The 18,010-nt window shown below is 49.6% G+C and overlaps 1 long non-coding RNA gene across 1 annotated transcript; it reads left to right on the forward strand.

The window, feature by feature from the left end:
• The first annotated feature begins 10,325 nt into the window (after positions 1-10,325).
• LOC140392388 (uncharacterized) lies at positions 10,326-17,206 on the forward strand. Its single transcript, XR_011935323.1, has 2 exons — positions 10,326-10,452; positions 16,949-17,206. It is a non-coding gene; the product is annotated as an uncharacterized lncRNA (long non-coding RNA).
• The last annotated feature ends 804 nt before the right edge of the window (positions 17,207-18,010 follow it).

Consider the following 18,010-nt stretch of genomic DNA (forward strand, 5'->3'; position numbering starts at 1 on the left):
TCCCAACAGCCAGCGGGAGATAGAGGAGCAGATAGGTAGACAGATTTTGGAAAAGTGTAAAAACAACAGGGTTGTGGTGATGGGAGACTTCAACTTCCCCAATATTGACTGGGACTCACTTAATGCCAGGGTCTTAGACGGGGCGGAGTTTGTAAGGAGCATCCAGGAGGGCTTCTTAAAACAATATGTAGACAGTCCAACTAGGGAAGGGGCGGTACTGGACCTGGTATTGGGGAATGAGCCCGGCCAGGTGGTAGATGTTTCAGTAGGGGAGCATTTCGGTAACAGTGACCACAATTCAGTAAGTTTTAAAGTACTGGTGGACAAGGATAAGAGTGGTCCTAGGATGAATGTGCTAAATTGGGGGAAGGCTAATTATAACAATATTAGGCGGGAACTGAAGATCATAGATTGGGGGCGGATGTTTGAGGGCAAATCAACATCTGACATGTGGGAGGCTTTCAAGTGTCAGTTGAAAGGAATTCAGGACCGGCATGTTCCTGTGAGGAAGAAGGATAAATACGGCAATTTTCAGGAACCTTGGATAACGAGAGATATTGTAGGCCTTGTCAAAAAGAAAAAGGAGGCATTTGTCAGGGCTAAAAGGCTGGGAACAGATGAAGCCTACGTGGAATATAAGGAAAGTAGGAAGGAACTTAAGCAAGGAGTCAGGAGGGCTAGAAGGGGTCACGAAAAGTCATTGGCAAATAAGGTTAAGGAAAATCCCAAGGCTTTTTACACGTACATAAAAAGCAAGAGGGTAGCCAGGGAAAGGGTTGGCCCACTGAAGGATAGGCAAGGGAATCTATGTGTGGAGCCAGAGGAAATGGGCGAGGTGCTAAATGAATACTTTGCATCAGTATTCACCAAAGAGAAGAAATTGGTAGATGTTGAGTCTGGAGAAGGGTGTGTAGATAGCCTGGGTCACATTGAGATCCAAAATGACGAGGTGTTGGGTGTCTTAAAAAATATTAAGGTAGATAAGTCCCCAGGGCCTGATGGGATCTACCCCAGAATACTGAAGGAGGCTGGAGAGGAAATTGCTGAGGCCTTGACAGAAATCTTTGGATCCTCACTGTCTTCAGGGGATGTCCCGGAGGACTGGAGAATAGCCAATGTTGTTCCTCTGTTTAAGAAGGGTAGCAAGGATAATCCCGGGAACTACAGGCCGGTGAGCCTTACTTCAGTGGTAGGGAAATTACTGGAGAGAATTCTTCGAGACAGGATCTACTCCCATTTGGAAGCAAATGGATATATTAGTGAGAGGCAGCATGGTTTTGTGAAGGGGAGGTTGTGTCTCACTAACTTGATAGAGTTTTTCGAGGAGGTCACAAAGATGATTGATGCAGGTAGGGCAGTGGATGTTGTCTATATGGACTTCAGTAAGGCCTTTGACAAGGTCCCTCATGGTAGACTAGTACAAAAGGTGAAGTCACACGGGATCAGGGGTGAGCTGGCAAGGTGGATACAGAACTGGCTAGGTCATAGAAGGCAGAGAGTAGCAATGGAAGGATGCTTTTCTAATTGGAGGGCTGTGACCAGTGGTGTTCCACAGGGATCAGTGCTGGGACCTTTGCTCTTTGTAGTATATATAAATGATTTGGAGGAAAATGTAACTGGTCTGATTAGTAAGTTTGCAGATGACACAAAGGTTGGTGGAATTGCGGATAGCGATGAAGACTGTCAGAGGATACAGCAGGATTTAGATTGTTTGGAGACTTGGGCGGAGAGATGGCAGATGGAGTTTAATCCGGACAAATGTGAGGTAATGCATTTTGGAAGGTCTAATGCAGGTAGGGAATATACAGTGAATGGTAGAACCCTCAAGAGTATTGAAAGTCAAAGAGATCTAGGAGTACAGGTCCACAGGTCATTGAAAGGGGCAACACAGGTGGAGAAGGTAGTCAAGAAGGCATACGGCATGCTTGCCTTCATTGGCCGGGGCATTGAGTATAAGAATTGGCAAGTCATGTTGCAGCTGTCTAGAACCTTAGTTAGGCCACACTTGGAGTATAGTGTTCAATTCTGGTCGCCACACTACCAGAAGGATGTGGAGGCTTTAGAGAGGGTGCAGAAGAGATTTACCAGAATGTTGCCTGGTATGGAGGGCATTAGCTATGAGGAGCGGTTGAATAAACTCAGTTTGTTCTCACTGGAACGAAGGAGTTTGAGGGGAGACCTGATAGAGGTCTACAAAATTATGAGGGGCATAGACAGAGTGGATAGTCAGAGGCTTTTCCCCAGGGTAGAGGGGTCAATTACTAGGGGGCATAGGTTTAAGGTGAGAGGGACAAGGTTTAGAGTAGATGTACGAGGCAAGTTTTTTACGCAGAGGGTAGTGGGTGCCTGGAACTCGCTGCCGGAGGAGGTGGTGGAAGCAGGGACGATAGGGACATTTAAGGGGCATCTTGACAAATATATGAATAGGATGGGAATAGAAGGATACGGACCCAGGAAGTGTAGAAGATTGTAGTTTAGTCGGGCAGCATGGTCGGCACGGGCTTGGAGGGCCGAAGGGCCTGTTCCTGTGCTGTACATTTCTTTGTTCTTTGTTTGAGAGGTAGATTTCCAGTGTTGGGTGTTTGAGAGAGGGAACAAAACTATAAGGACGGAAACTAAGGGTTCTGTTGAGCATTCTACGGCACAGATCTTGCCAGAATTCTCCAGAGTTAATGAGTTAAAGTTAAAGGGCTGGATCCCGAAATTAAGAGCGGGATTCTTTGATTGCCAACTCCAAAATTGCATTCGCTGATTGGGCGGAGAATCACTATTGTCGCCGAAATTGGGGGTGCCGCCTGTTTTCGGATGCTCCGCTCCGTCCAAAACGGCATCATCAGTGAGTATGCCACATGTTGTTGGAACGGCCTCAGGAAGTGCCCCGATGCTCAGCCTCCAATGGGCCGACTTCCCGACAGCGTGGATCACTTATAGTCTGAGGTTTCGTAAACTTTGCGTGGCAGCTGCGGGCTGTATCCAGCACCGCCAGTTGGGGGGGGGAGCCGTTCCACTGGCCGGAGGGGCATCGGCCGGGGCTGCGGGGAGTGGTTGGGGGTGGCGAGGGGGGGGTTACAGGGGGTTACTATCTGGCAGGCCCGGTCTGCACACGGCTGGCACCATGTTGTACGACGCGATCGCTGCAGATCGCCGATGTGCGCATGCGCAGCCACGGACCCAGCAATTCTCCATCCGTATCTGCAGGTAAATCAGGGGGTTTTACGTGGCGCGGTTGCTGGCCCCCCACCGGGCGGAGCCTCGGTGCGGGGGTGGTGCCGACTTTTTGATCGTAATACTAGACACATGCTCCGGACATAGCCTCAAAATCAGAGAATCCAGCCCTAAATGTCGATTCCGGGGCAGGATTCGAGGACTTTTACAACAGCAAAACTGGCACCGAACCTGGATCAATTCAGCAACTGTGGAGGGTCTAACACTGCCGCCACATGGAACACAATACATTCCAGTCAAAAACGGTGCGGGATTCGCTGGGTCTATGATCAACACTCGAGAGGCTGACAAGCTGCAGCCGCATGTACACATTGCCCTCCCCACACACACTTATCCCAGCCAACAAGATGGCACTGGTTGTGCTGGAGCGCGCCCATACAGCTGATGGGTCAGCTGAGGTCAGAGGGCTTATGGGGTGGCCTGTGGGGGACACCTGTATGACCAGTGGCCCTAAGATCACAGTGGGCAGTCAGCAAGTCTGTCTTCCGGCTGCGGCAATGGTGTCCCGTACCTGTCCACACCGACCACAAAGCCCACCTCCTGGCCACCCCCTGCTTCTCTCCTTAGCCCTGGCACAAGCACCCCCGGCTAGCGGCACAACTGTCAGCAAATATGGCGATGTTGGACACTTTCCGTACACCCCACCCCCCCCACCCCACCGTCACTCATCAGCCACGACTCCGGTTTAACGATTTTTAAAAGCACAAGTAAACCACACCATCAGGAACTCGGCCAATCGGAGGCGGAGAATCTGGGAGGCCCCGGGGAATACTGGGTCAGGCCTGCTAATGTTATGTAAACCGCGTACTGGCGTTGTCGAGGTGACGCCGCTGTCGAGGTGACGGAGAATTGCGATTTAGCATCAAATTGGTGCCCGCCAGGATTTTGGCATCGGAATCTATTCTCCGCCTAATCGTGTTTCCCAATTTTGCCATCAGCCAACGGTGATTCCCGCCTATAGTGTTTTCAAGGTGGCAAAGTCAATCATTTATCAATGAAATAATGACTGGATAATCAGTTGCACTTAGAATCATAGAATCCCTACAATGCAGAATGAAGCTATTCGGCCCATCAAGGCTGCACCAATCCTTGGAAAGAGGAACCGACCTCGGCCCAAGCCCCCACCCTATCCCCGTAACCCAGTAACCACACCTAACCTTTTGGACACTAAGGGCGATTTAGCATGGACAATCCAGCTAACCTGCACATCTTTGGACTGTGGGAGGAAAGCGGAGCACCCAGAGGAAACCCACGAGGAGAATGTGCAGACTCCGCACAGATCGATTCAGCGACTGCGGAGCGGCTAGCACCGGTGCCACATGGAACACAATACATTCCAATCATTCACCAGGTCTGTGATTGACACTCAGGAGGCTGACAAGCTGCAGACGCATACACACATTTTGGAAGGTCTAATACACGTGGGAAATATACAGTAAATGACAGAACCCTGAAGAGTATTGACAGGCAGAGGGATCTGGGTGTACAGGTCCACAGATCTTTGAAGGTAGAGCTATTGGGTGGAGAATATTGGAAATATTGGAACGCAGGTGGAGAAGGTAGTCAAGAAGGCATACAGCATGCTTGCCTTCATTACATGGGGCATTGTGTATAAAAATTGGCAAGTCAGGCTGCAGCAGTATAGAACCTTAGTTAGGCCACACTTGGAATATAGTGTTCAATTCTGGTCGCCACACTACCAGAAGGATGTGGAAGCTTTGGAGAGGGTGCAGAAGAGGTTTACCAGGATGTTGCCTGGTATGAAGGGCTATGAGGAGAGGTTGTTTAAACTTGGTTTGCTCTCACTGGAACGACGGAAGTTGAGGTGATCTGATAGAAGTCTACAAAATTCTGAGGGGCATGGACAGAGTGGGGAGTCAGGGGGCGGGAGTCTCCGTTCCTGAGACTAAGTGTTGACGCCAATGCAGAACTCGTGGACTTTCACAACAGCAAAACTGGTGCAAACCTGGATCGAATCAGCGACTGCGGAGCGTCTAGCGCACCACATGGAACACAATACATTCCAATCATTCGCCAGGTCTGTGATTGACACTCAGGCGGCTGACAAGCTGCAGCCGCAGACACACATTACAATCCCCACACACACCACCCCAGCCAATGTTTGTCCTGGAGCGCCCATACTGCTGATGGGTCGGCTGGGGCCAGAGGGCAACTGGGGGGACACCTAGATGACCAGTGGCACTAAGTTCAAAGTGGGCTGTTAGCGGCATGCGCTGCTGCATGGCTGCCTTTCCGACTGCGGCAATGGCAATGCGGCCCATCTACCCTGACCCCACAGCCCATCTCCTGGCCACCCTCTGCTACTCCCCCCAGCCCTGGCAGAAGCCCCACAGCCAGCGGTACATCTGTCAGCAAACTATGGCGATGATGGAAACTTTCCGTAGTCCTCACTCTCCCGCAGCAGCCACGCTGCCGGTTTCGTGATTTGTAAAAGCACAAGTGAACCTCACCATCAGGAGCTCGGCTAATCGGAGGCGAAGCATCGAGGAGGTCCCAGAGAATACCAGGTCAGGCCCGCGAATGATATGCAAACGGTGTTTACTGTAGGTGCATTCCGAAACCCATTGCCGCCGCTGTCGAGGTGACGGAGAATAGTGATTTAGCATCAAATCGGCGCCCGCCATAATTTTAGCATCAGAGCTTATTCTTGTCCAATCGCCTTTCCCAATTTGAGTGTCCATCAGCCAATGGAGAATCCCGCCCACAGTGTTTTCAAGGTGGCAAAGTCAACCATCCATCAATGAGATAATGACTGGATAATCAGTTGCACACAGAATCATAGAATCTCTACAATGCAGAAAGAGGCCATTCGGCCCATCGAGTCTGTACCAACCCTTGGAAACAGCTCCCTATCTCGGTCCAAGGCCCACCCTACGCACGTAACCCAGTAATCAGAGCAGTGATTTGGCATCAAATCGGCGCCTACTGCGATTTTACTCTCGGTCCAACCGCGTTTCACGATTTCTATGTCAGCCAACTGAGATTCCTACTCAGAAGCTTTTTCCCAGGATGGAGGAGTCAATTACTTGGAGGCATAGGTTTAAGATGGGAGGGGCAAAGTTTAGAGAAGATGTGCAAGGGAAGAGTTTTACACAGAGAGTAGTGGGTGGCTGGAACTCGCTGCCGGAGGAGATGGTGGAAACAGGTACAATAGTGAGGTTTAAAGGGCGCCTTGACAAATACATGAGTAGGCTGGGAATAGAGGGATACGGACCCCGGAAGTGTCGAAGGCTTTTGGTTAGACGAGCAGGATAGTTGGTGCAGGCTTGGAGGGCCGAAGGGCAGTTCCTGTGCTGCAATTGTCTTTGTTATTTGTTCTTATTCTTTGCTATTTGAGGATAATCCATTTTTAACATGGCGAATTGTTCCAGTTTGGTATGAATCTGCCCGGCATAACAATCATAGAACATAGAACTGTACAGCACAGTACAGGCTCTTCAGCCCACAATGTTGTGCGGAACTAGTCTGAAACTAAGATCAAATCAACCCACTCCCAATCATTCTAGTGCACTCCATGTGCCTATCCAATAACCGCTTGAAAGTTCCTCAAGTGTCCGACTCCACTACCATAGCTGGTGGTGCGTTCCACGCCCCAACCACTCTCTGAGTAAAGAACCTACCTCTGACATCCCTCCTATATCTTCCGCCATGAACCTTATAGTTGTGCCCCCTTGTAACAGCTACATCCCCCCGAGGCAAAAGTCGCTGAACGTCCACTCCATCTATCCCTCTCATCATCTTATACACCTCAATTAAGTCACCTCTCATCCTCCTCCGCTCCAATGAGAAAAGCCCTAGCTCCCTCAACCTTTCCTCATAAGACTTACCCTCCAATCCAGGCAGCATCCTGGTAAATCTCCTTTGCACCCTTTCCAATGCTTCCACATCCTTCCTATAATGAGGTGACCAGAACTGCACACAATACTCCAAATGTGGTCCAACCCAGGTCTTGTACAGTTGCAGCATATCCTTGCGGCTCTTAAACTCAATCCCCCTGTTAATAAATGCTAACACACTATAGGCTTTATTCACAGCTCTATCCACTTGGGTGGAAACTTTCAGAGATCTATGGACATGAACTCCGAGATCTCTCTGCTCCTCCACATTCTTCAGAACCCTACCGTTAACCCTGTAATCTGCATTCACATTTGTCCTACCAAAATGAATCACCTCACATTTATCAGGGTTAAACTCCATCTGCCACTTTTCAGACCAGCTCTGCATCCTATCAATGTCTCTTTGCAGCCTACAACAGCCCTCCACATTATCCACTACTCCACCAATCTTGGTGTCATCAGAAAATTTACTAACCCAACCTTCAACTCCATCATCCAAGTCATTGATAAAAATCACAAATAGCAGAGGACCCAGCACTGATCCCTGTGGTACACCGCTGGTGACTGGGCTCCAGGATGAAAATTTACCATCTACGACCACTCTGTCTTCTATGTGATAGCCAGTTACTAATCCAATCGGCCAAATTTTCCTCTGTGCCATGCCTCTTTACTTTCTGTATGAGCCGACCATGGGGCACCTTATCAAACGCCTTACTAAAATCCATGTATATGACATCAACTGCTCTAACTTCATCTATGTACTTAGCTACCTCCTCAAAGAATACAATCAAACTTGTGAGGCAAGACTTACCCCTCACAAATCCGTGCTGACTATCCTGGATTAAGCTGTATCTTTCCAAATGATCATGAATCCTATCCCTCAGGACCCTTTCCAATAATTTACCTCTGACCGAAGTGAGACTAACCGGCCTATAACTCCCAGGGTTATACCAATTCCCTTTCTTGAACAAGGGGCAACATTCGCCTCTCTCCAGTCTTCTGGCACTATTTCTGTAGACAGTGAGGACATAAAGATCAAAGCCAAAGGCTCTTCAATCTCATCCCTCGCCTCTCAAAGAATCCTAGGATATATCCCATCAGGCCCAGGGGACTTATCTATCCTCAGGCTTCTCAAAATTTCTAACACATCTTCCTTCCGAATATCTACCTCCTCCAGCCTACCAGCCTGTATCACACTATCCTCCTCAATAACATGACCCCTCTCCTTTGTGAACACTGAAGAAAAGTATTCATTTAGGGCCTCTCCTTTTTCTTCAGACTCCATGCACACGTTCCCACTACTGTCCTTGACCGGCCCTAACTTCACCTTGGTCATTCTTTTATTCCTCACATAAGTGTAAAAAGCCTTGGGGTTTTCCTTGATCCTACCAGCCAAGGACTTCTCATGCCCCCTCCTAGCTCTCCTAAGCCCTTTCTTGAGTTCTTTCCTTGTTATCTTGTATCCCTCAAGTGCCCTAACTAATCGAAAAAAATCAATAGCAATTTGTGAAAAGGGAATTTCAAGAATTGTTCAAATCGCAAGTAAAAGAATAATTAGAACATAAAATAAGAACATAAGAACTAGGAGCAGGAGTAGGCCATCTGGCCCCTCGGGCCTGCTCCGCCATTCAATGAGATCATGGCTGATCTTTTGTGGACTCAGCTCCACTTTCCGGCCCGAACACCATAACCCTTAATCCCTTTATTCTTCAAAAAACTATCTATCTTTATCTTAAAAACATTTAATGAAGGAGCCTCTACTGCTTCACTGGGCAAGGAATTCCATTGATTCACAACCCTTTGGGTGAAGAAGTTCCTCCTAAACTCAGTCCTAAATCTACTTCCTCTTATTTTGAGGCTATGCCCCCTAGTTCTGCTTTCACCCGCCAGTGGAAACAACCTGCCCGCATCTATCCTCTCGATTCCCTTCATAATCTTATATGTTTCTATACGATCCCCCCTCATCCTTCTAAATTCCAACGAGTACAGTCCCAGTCTACTCAACCTCTCCTCGTAATCCAACCCCTTCAGCTCTGGGATTAACCTAGTGAATCTCCTCTGCACACCCTCCAGTGCCAGTACGTCCTTTCTCAAGTAAGGAGACCAAAACTGAACACAATACTCCAGGTGTGGCCTCACTAACACCTTATACAATTGCAGCATAACCTCCCTAGTCTTAAACTCCATCCCTCTAGCAATGAAGGACAAAATTCCATTTGCCTTCTTAATCACCTGTTGCACCTGAAAACCAACTTTCTGCGACTCATGCACGAGCACACCCAGGTCTCTCTGCACAGCAGCATGTTTTAATATTTTATCATTTAAATAATAATCCCTTTTGCCGTTATTCTTACCAAAATGGATAACCTCACATTTGTCAACATTGTATTCCATCTGCCAGACCCTAGCCCATTCACTTAGCCTGTCCAAATCCCTCTGCAGATTTCCAGTATCCTCTGCACTTTTTGCTTTACCACTTATCTTAGTGTCGTCTGCAAACTTGGACACATTGCCCTTGATCCCCAACTCCAAATCATCTATGTAAATTGTGAACAGTTGTGGGCCCAACACTGATCCCTGAGGGACACCACTAGCTACTGATTGCCAACCAGAGAAACACCCATTAATCCCCACTCTTTGCTTTCTATTAATTAACCAATCCTCTATCCATGCTCCTACTTTCCCCTTAACGCCATGCATCTTTATCTTATGTAACAACCTTTTGTGTGGCACCTTGTCAAAGGCTTTCTGGAAATCCAGATATACCACATCCATTGGCTCCCCGCACTGTTAATGTCCTCAAAAAATTCCACTAAATTAGTTAGGCACGACCTGCCCTTTATGAACCCATGCTGCGTCTGTCCAATGGGACAATTTCCATCCAGATGCCTCGCTATTTTTTCCTTGATGATAGATCCTATGTGAAGAGCACACGTTGAACAAATACAAATTGATTGTTCCTTCAAATCGGCAACAGGAAGACGGTGGGTCAAATGGTGACTGTTTTTAGTTTAAACACGGTGGGCATTTCCTTTAATCACACCGCAGCAATCATTACACCATAGGCGTCTCCCAAACACCGAAATACAATTTTAAACAACACTCTGGAGAAACATTTCTTCTTTGGTTCCAGTCACAGGGCTGATCTGTTAATGAGTTTCTCATTTAACATGTTTGTGTTGGGGTGATTATTAACCAGACATTATTCCACAACACTATCTAAGCAGCATCCGTGCTTCACTTGTCACATTGTCGCTCTGAGGAGAGCAGCAGAAGATGAGGAAAGCACTGCTCTTGGTATCTGGGTTACTGATGCTGTTATGGAGCATCAATGCTGATGGAGGAATGAGCGAAAGTGGCTTAATGGGAGGTTTGTACGTTTCTCAGTAAGCGATGAGCTGAAAAATAATGAGGGGCATCAGGAAGCCATTACGTCCTTCCATTCGATTATGACTGAAATCTGTCAAAAATTGATCAGCCCATCTTAAATCCACAACTCAAATGGACCGCAAACAATTTCTGATTCAAACTTTTGGAATACTGGATCGTACAGGAGTGTTGGAATTAGCCAGCATCAACTAATCTCTGCCAAATGGCTATCTTTTGTTCCCTTTATTCCTACACGCTGCGCTCAGTGATATTGTGATTTAATATGTATCACATTTTCAAAGAGCTCCATGGTCATGCTCTTCCCTGTCTCTGTAGTCTCTTCCAACCTGAAACCCCTCCATGATAGCTGCGCCCCTGCAATACTGGTCCCCTTTGCAGTGTTAGCGGACCACTATCAGCAGCCTCATATTCCGGCGATTATGTTAGACGAATCACCTCGATCATCCTCTTCGCTTCTCATTGAAGATGTTTTCGAGACTTCCGGGTGCGGCGATGACCAGCTGAGTCGCACGTTTCGGCAGCTCCCGGTGAAACGGACTTTTGGGCTCTTGATAGGAGCCCCAACGGCAATTTTGACGGCTAAAAACACTGTGCGGTAAGCCAGAAGGGAATCCCCCCTGGATACGGATGAAAAAAGGAGGAGAAAGTGGCCGGATTGCAGTGGATCCTTTAGAACAGCGGCAAGGAAGGCAAGCAAAAACCAAGATGGCGTCGGAAGGTGGCAGTTTAACATGGGGCCCTGAACAACAAGAGTTCTTGAAATGCTGTGTGGAAGAGCTCAAAAAGGAAATGAAGAAAGAGCTGTTGGCCCCGATACTACAGGCGATCGAAGGGCTAAAGGAGGAACAAAAGACCCAGGAGCGGGAGCTTCGGGTCGTGAAGGCAAAGGCAGCCGAGAATGAGGACGACATACAGGGCCTGGTGGTGAAGACGGAGACGCATGAGGCACATCAGAAACCATGTGTAGAAAGGTTGGAGGCACTGGAGAACAACGCAAGGAGGAACAACCTGAGGATTCTTGGTCTTCCTGAAGGTGCGGAGGGAGCGGACATCGGGGCATATGTGAGCACGATGCTGCACTCGTTAATGGGAGCGGAGGCCCCGGCGGGTCCATTGGAGGTGGAGGGAGCATACCGAGTGATGGCGCGAGGACCGAGAGCAGGAGAAATTCCCAGAGCCATAGTGGTGAGATTCCTCCATTTTAAGGATAGAGAAATGGTCCTCAGATGGGCAAAGAAAACTCGGAGCAGTAAATGGGAGAACGCGGTGATCCGCGTTTATCAAGACTGGAGTGCGGAGGTGGCGAGAAGGAGGGCGAGCTTTAATCGGGCCAAGGCGGTGCTTCATAAAAAGAAGATAAAATTTGGAATGCTGCAACCGGCAAGACTGTGGGTCACATATCGAGGGAGGCACCACTACTTTGAGACGGCGGATGAAGCGTGGACTTTTATTGTGGAAGAAAAACTGGAATGAGCGGGTTATTAAAAAGAACGTTTGAACAAAGTGGTGGGGCGAATGTGGGGGGGCGAAGAGGGGGGTTAAAAAGGGGGGAAAGAGGAGTTTTATGTACTAATCCTGCGATGTGGTAACTTTTCTCTCTTCCACAGGTGGTGATGGGGGGAGGAGGGGAGGTGGAGGAGATGGGGCGTTGGCCATTGATAATCATGGCGGGAATAGAGAAGCAGGAAGGAGGGGGCGTCGCACGGTGCGAGCCGAGGTCACGGGGGGAAGCCGAGGTCGACCAGAGTTTGCTGACTTCTGGGAGCAACATGGGGGGAGTAATTACGCTAGCGGGGGATCTAGCGGGGTGGGGGGGGGGGGTGGGAGGGGGGAATTACTGGGTTGCTGCTGCTGGGGAGAGGGGGAGCTGGTATGGGAGGGGATGGGCGGGGGGGCACCGCCTGGGGGAGATACAGCTGCGTGGGAACCGGATGAGGAGCTGGAAAAAGGGGAAGCCCCCCAACCCGACTGATCACGTGGAACGTGAGAGGGCTGAACGGGCCGATAAAGAGGGCACGGGTACTCGCACACCTTAAGAAACTTAAGGCAGATGTGGTTATGTTACAGGAAACGCACCTGAAACTGATAGACCAGGTTAGGCTACGCAAAGGATGGGTGGGGCAGGTGTTCCATTCGGGGCTAGATGCGAAAAACAGGGGGGTGGCTATATTAGTGGGGAAGCGGGTAATGTTCGAGGCAAAGACTATAGTGGCGGATAACGGGGGCAGATACGTGATGGTGAGTGGCAAACTACAGGGGGAGACGGTGGTTTTGGTAAACGTATATGCCCCGAACTGGGATGATGCCAATTTTATGAGGCGGATGCTAGGACGCATTCCGGACCTAGAGATGGGAAAGCTGATAATGGGGGGAGATTTTAATACGGTGTTGGAACCAGGGCTGGATAGGTCGAAGTCCAGGACTGGAAGGAGGCCGGCAGCAGCCAAGGTACTTAAAGATTTTATGGAGCAGATGGGAGGTGTAGACCCGTGGAGATTTAGCAGACCTAGGAGTAAGGAGTTCTCGTTTTTCTCCTATGTCCATAAAGTCTACTCGCGAATAGACTTTTTTGTGCTGGGAAGGGCGTTGATCCCGAAGGTGAGGGGAACGGAGTATACGGCTATAGCCATTTCGGATCACGCTCCACACTGGGTAGACTTGGAGATAGGGGGGCGCCCACCCCGGAGAATGGACATGGGACTAATAGCAGATGAGGGGGGGGTGTCTAAGGGTGAGGGGGTGCATTGAAAAGTACTTGGAACTCAATGATAATGGGGAGGTCCAGGTGGGAGTGGTCTGGGAGGCGTTGAAGGCGGTGGTTAGAGGGGAGCTGATATCAATAAGGGCACATAAAGGGAAGCAGGAGAGTAAGGAACGGGAGCGGTTGCTGCAAGAACCTTTGAGGGTGGACAGACAATATGCGGAAGCACCGGAGGAGGGACTGTACAGGGAAAGGCAAAGGCTACATGTAGAATTTGACTTGCTGACTACGGGCACTGCAGAGGCACAATGGAGGAAGGCACAAGGTGTACAGTACGAATATGGGGAGAAGGCGAGCAGGTTGCTGGCACACCAATTGAGGAAAAGGGGAGCAGCGAGGGAAATAGGGGGAGTGAGGGATGAGGAAGGAGAGATGGAGCGGGGAGCGGAGAGAGTGAATGGAGTGTTCAAGACATTTTATAAAAAATTATATGAAGCTCAACCCCCGGATGGGAGGGAGAGAATGATGGGCTTCTTGGATCGGCTTGAATTTCCCAAGGTGGAAGAGCAGGAAAGAGTGGGACTGGGAGCACAGATCGAGGTAGAAGAAGTGGTGAAAGGAATTAGGAGCATGCAGGCGGGAAAGGCCCCGGGACCGGATGGATTCCCAGTCGAATTCTATAGAAAATATGTGGACTTGCTCGCCCGGTACTGACGAGGACCTTTAATGAGGCAAAGGAAAGGGGACAACTGCCCCCGACTATGTCTGAAGCAACGATATCGCTTCTCTTAAAGAAGGAAAAGGACCCGCTACAATGCGGGTCCTATAGACCTATTTCCCTCCTAAATGTAGATGCCAAGATCCTGGCCAAGGTAATGGCAATGAGAATAGAGGAATGTGTCCCGGGGGTGGTCCACGAGGACCAAACTGGGTTTGTGAAGGGGAGACAGCTGAACACGAATATACGGAGGCTGTTAGGGGTAATGATGATGCCCCCACCAGAGGGGGAAACGGAGATAGTAGTGGCGATGGATGCCGAGAAAGCATTTGATAGAGTGGAGTGGGATTATTTGTGGGAGGTGTTGAGGAGATTTGGTTTTGGATAGGGGTATGTTAGATGGGTGCAGCTGTTGTATAGGACCCTGATGGTCACGAATGGACGGGGATCTGCATATTTTCGGCTCCATAGAGGGACAAGGCAGGGATGCCCTCTGTCCCCATTATTGTTTGCACTGGCGATTGAGCCCCTGGCGATAGCGTTGAGGGGTTCCAAGAAGTGGAGGGGAGTATTTAGAGGAGGAGAAGAACACCGGGTATCTTTGTATGCGGACGATTTGCTACTATACGTGGCAGACCCGGCGGAGGGGATGCCAGAAATAATGCGGATACTTGGGGAGTTTGGGGATTTTTCAGGGTATAAATTGAACATGGGGAAAAGTGAGTTGTTTGTGGTGCATCCAGGGGAGCAGAGTAGAGAAATAGAGGACCTACCGTTGAGGAAGGTAACAAGGGACTTTCGTTACCTGGGGATCCAGAGAGCCAAGAATTGGGGCACATTGCATAGGTTAAATTTAACGCGGTTGGTGGAACAAATGGAGGAGGATTTCAAGAGATGGGCTATGGTATCCCTGTCACTGGCAGGGAGGGTGAGGCGGTTAAGATGGTGGTCCTCCCGAGATTCCTCTTTGTGTTTCAGTGCCTCCCGGTGGTGATCACGAAGGCTTTTTTTAAAAGGATTGAAAAGAGCATCATGGGTTTTGTGTGGGCCGGGAAGACCCCGAGAGTGAGGAAGGGATTCTTACAGCGTGGCAGGGATAGGGGGGGGCTGGCACTACCGAGCCTAAGTGAGTATTATTGGGCCGCTAATATTTCAATGGTGAGTAAGTGGATGGGAGAGGAGGAGGGAGCGGCGTGGAAGAGATTAGAGAGGGCGTCCTGTAGGGGGACTAGCCTACAGGCTATGGTGACAGCCCCATTGCCGTTCTCACCGAGGAACTACACCACAAGCCCGGTGGTGGTGGCTACACTGAAGATTTGGGGACAGTGGAGACGGCATAGGGGAAAGACTGGAGCCTTGGGGGGGTCCCCGATAAGAAACAACCATAGGTTTGCCCCGGGGGGAATGGGTGGGGGATATGGAATGTGGCAAAGAGCAGGAATAACGCAACTGAAAGATCTGTTTGTGGATGGGAAGTTTGCGAGTCTGGGAGCGCTGACCGAGAAATATGGGTTGCCCCAAGGGAATGCATTCAGGTATATGCAACTGAGGGCTTTTGCGAGGCAACAGGTGAGGGAATTCCCGCAGCTCCCGACACAAGAGGTGCAGGACAGAGTGATCTCAAAGACATGGGTGGGGGATGGTAAGGTGTCAGATATATATAGGGAAATGAGGGACGAAGGGGAGACTATGGTAGATGAACTAAAAGGGAAATGGGAAGAAGAGCTGGGGGAGGAGATCGAGGAGGGGCTGTGGGCAGATGCCCTAAGCAGGGTAAACTCGTCGTCCTCGTGTGCCAGGCTAAGCCTGATTCAGTTTAAGGTATTACACAGGGCACATATGACTGGAGCACGGCTCAGTAAATTTTTTGGGGTGGAGGATAGGTGTGCGAGGTGCTCGAGAAGCCCAGCGAATCATACCCATATGTTTTGGTCATGCCCGGCACGACAGGGGTTTTGGATGGGGGTGACAAAGGTGCTTTCAAAAGTAGTGGGGGTCCGGGTCGAACCAAGCTGGGGGTTGGCTCTATTTGGGGTTGGAGGCGAGAGAGGCCGATGTTTTGGCCTTTGCGTCCCTAGTAGCCCGGCGCAGGATATTGCTAACGTGGAAAGAAGCCAAGCCCCCGGGGGTGGAGACCTGGATAAATGACATGGCAGGGTTTATAAAGCTAGAGCGGATTAAGTTCGTTCTAAGGGGGTCGGCTCAAGGGTTCACCAGGCGGCGGCAACCGTTCGTCGAATACCTCGCAGAAAGATAGATGGAATGGAAAAAAGAAGGCAGCAGCAGCGGCCCAGGATCGGGGGGGGGGAGGAGGAACCAGAAGGACTCTCAGGGTTGTTAATATATACTGTATAGTATGTATAGGTCGTTGCGACAGATAATTATATATTGGAATGTTAAATTATATTTTTGGAGAGTGTTACTTGTGATAAGGCAGTTGCCAATTAGGGTTAGTTTTCATTTTTGTTATTTATTATTTATTCATTTTTTGTTTATAAAATAGGTCATTGTTATTTGTGTTGTTATAATATTGTGTAAAGGATGCACAATGTACTGTGTTGGTTGACCAAAAATTTTCAATAAAATATTTATAAAAAAAAATGTTTTCAAAACCTAAATCTCAGAGCAAGATTTTCTTCCTCTCTGATTTAAATTTGCTGATGTAGTTTGGTGACAATTTTGGTTTTGACATGCTTCTCTGAACCAGACTGGGATGCTGTTTTTCCACCGTCAGGGCACGGAATAATCTGCATAATTCTCGTGTGTACAGCTGAGGTGTCCATATAACTCAGTTAGATCACACTGGGGACACACTGCACGCTCTCACTCTGCAGATCACATGGCCCTACCTCACTGGGAGTACTTTGCACCCTGGGCATTGGTCACCCTCACATATGGGGCCCATTGCTCGATTCCAGTCTGCAGAGAACTTTGCTAAGCAACACTTGGAACAGAGCTAACTTTTGCGTTCTGCACTTTCCTCGGTTAGACCAAACTAGGATGTTTGAGATTTGAGAGCAGTGACATTAATGAACGCGATTTATTTCTCATTCCCAGGTTGTTCCAAAAATAAAGGCCTCTGTCGATATGGCCCATGTCATGAAGGGGAAGACGAAATGGCGGGATTTTGCAACTTCTTTTTCACGTGCTGCAAATTTCGTCCAATTGGAGAACCTAATTTTTTTCTGAAGTGAAATCCTGTGTGTGAGGATTTGACTGGCGCTAACTGTAATTTACGCTCGGTTTGATGTTATTTACTCAACCATCCTGATTATCTGTTTTCAAAATAATCTGAATAAAACCGGTTGCATTGTTCACCGTCACCATGTGTCATTTATAACTCGGGTTCCATTGTCAACATATTGGACGGGATTCTCCATTGGCCGATGCCAAAATCGGGAACGGTGATTGGGCGGAGAATAGCTTCCGAAGCCAAATCACTATTCTCCGTTACCTCAACAACGGCTTCAATGGGATGCACGCCACGCGTAGTTTAAACACCGTTTGCATATCATTAGTGGGCACACCCATGATTCTCCGGCTCCGATGGGCCGCGGTCCACGTGTTCTATTAAAAATCGTGAACCTGGTGTGGCGGCTGCTGAGAGAGAGAGAGAGAGAGGGAGGAGGTAGGATACGGAGAGAAGCGACTGTGGGCTGCCGGCCCCGACACTGCCCATGCTAGTTGGGGTGGGGTTGGGGGCGCCCTGCCAGTTCCTGGGAGGCGGGACAGGGGGAACAGACCCAGTGGCCGGGGTGACCCCGCCCCCCCCATGGGACAGGGGCGGTGTCCAATCACGGACCGCCATTACGGCGACCATCTTGCTGCGCACCCACTAACCAAGCACCTTGGCTGCTGGTTCTGCGCAGTGGCACCGGCCATATGGGTGCCTCCACCCCCGCACCCCAACCCCCCCCCCCCGCCACCCCACACCCCTGCCCCAAAACCCCCGCCCAACCGGCCACCACCCACCAGTGGCCCACCCAGGGGAACACCCACGGTAACCTCTAGCAAGGGCAGTGCCAGCCAACGGGACCCCTGGCATCAGGGACGGGCGCCAGGGCCAGAGGATCCCATGGTGCGGATCTCCGATGGGGCAGGGGTGAGGGGATGGGGGGG

This window comes from Scyliorhinus torazame, chromosome 16, assembly GCF_047496885.1.
Source record: "Scyliorhinus torazame isolate Kashiwa2021f chromosome 16, sScyTor2.1, whole genome shotgun sequence".
NCBI classification, from domain to species: domain Eukaryota; kingdom Metazoa; phylum Chordata; class Chondrichthyes; order Carcharhiniformes; family Scyliorhinidae; genus Scyliorhinus; species Scyliorhinus torazame.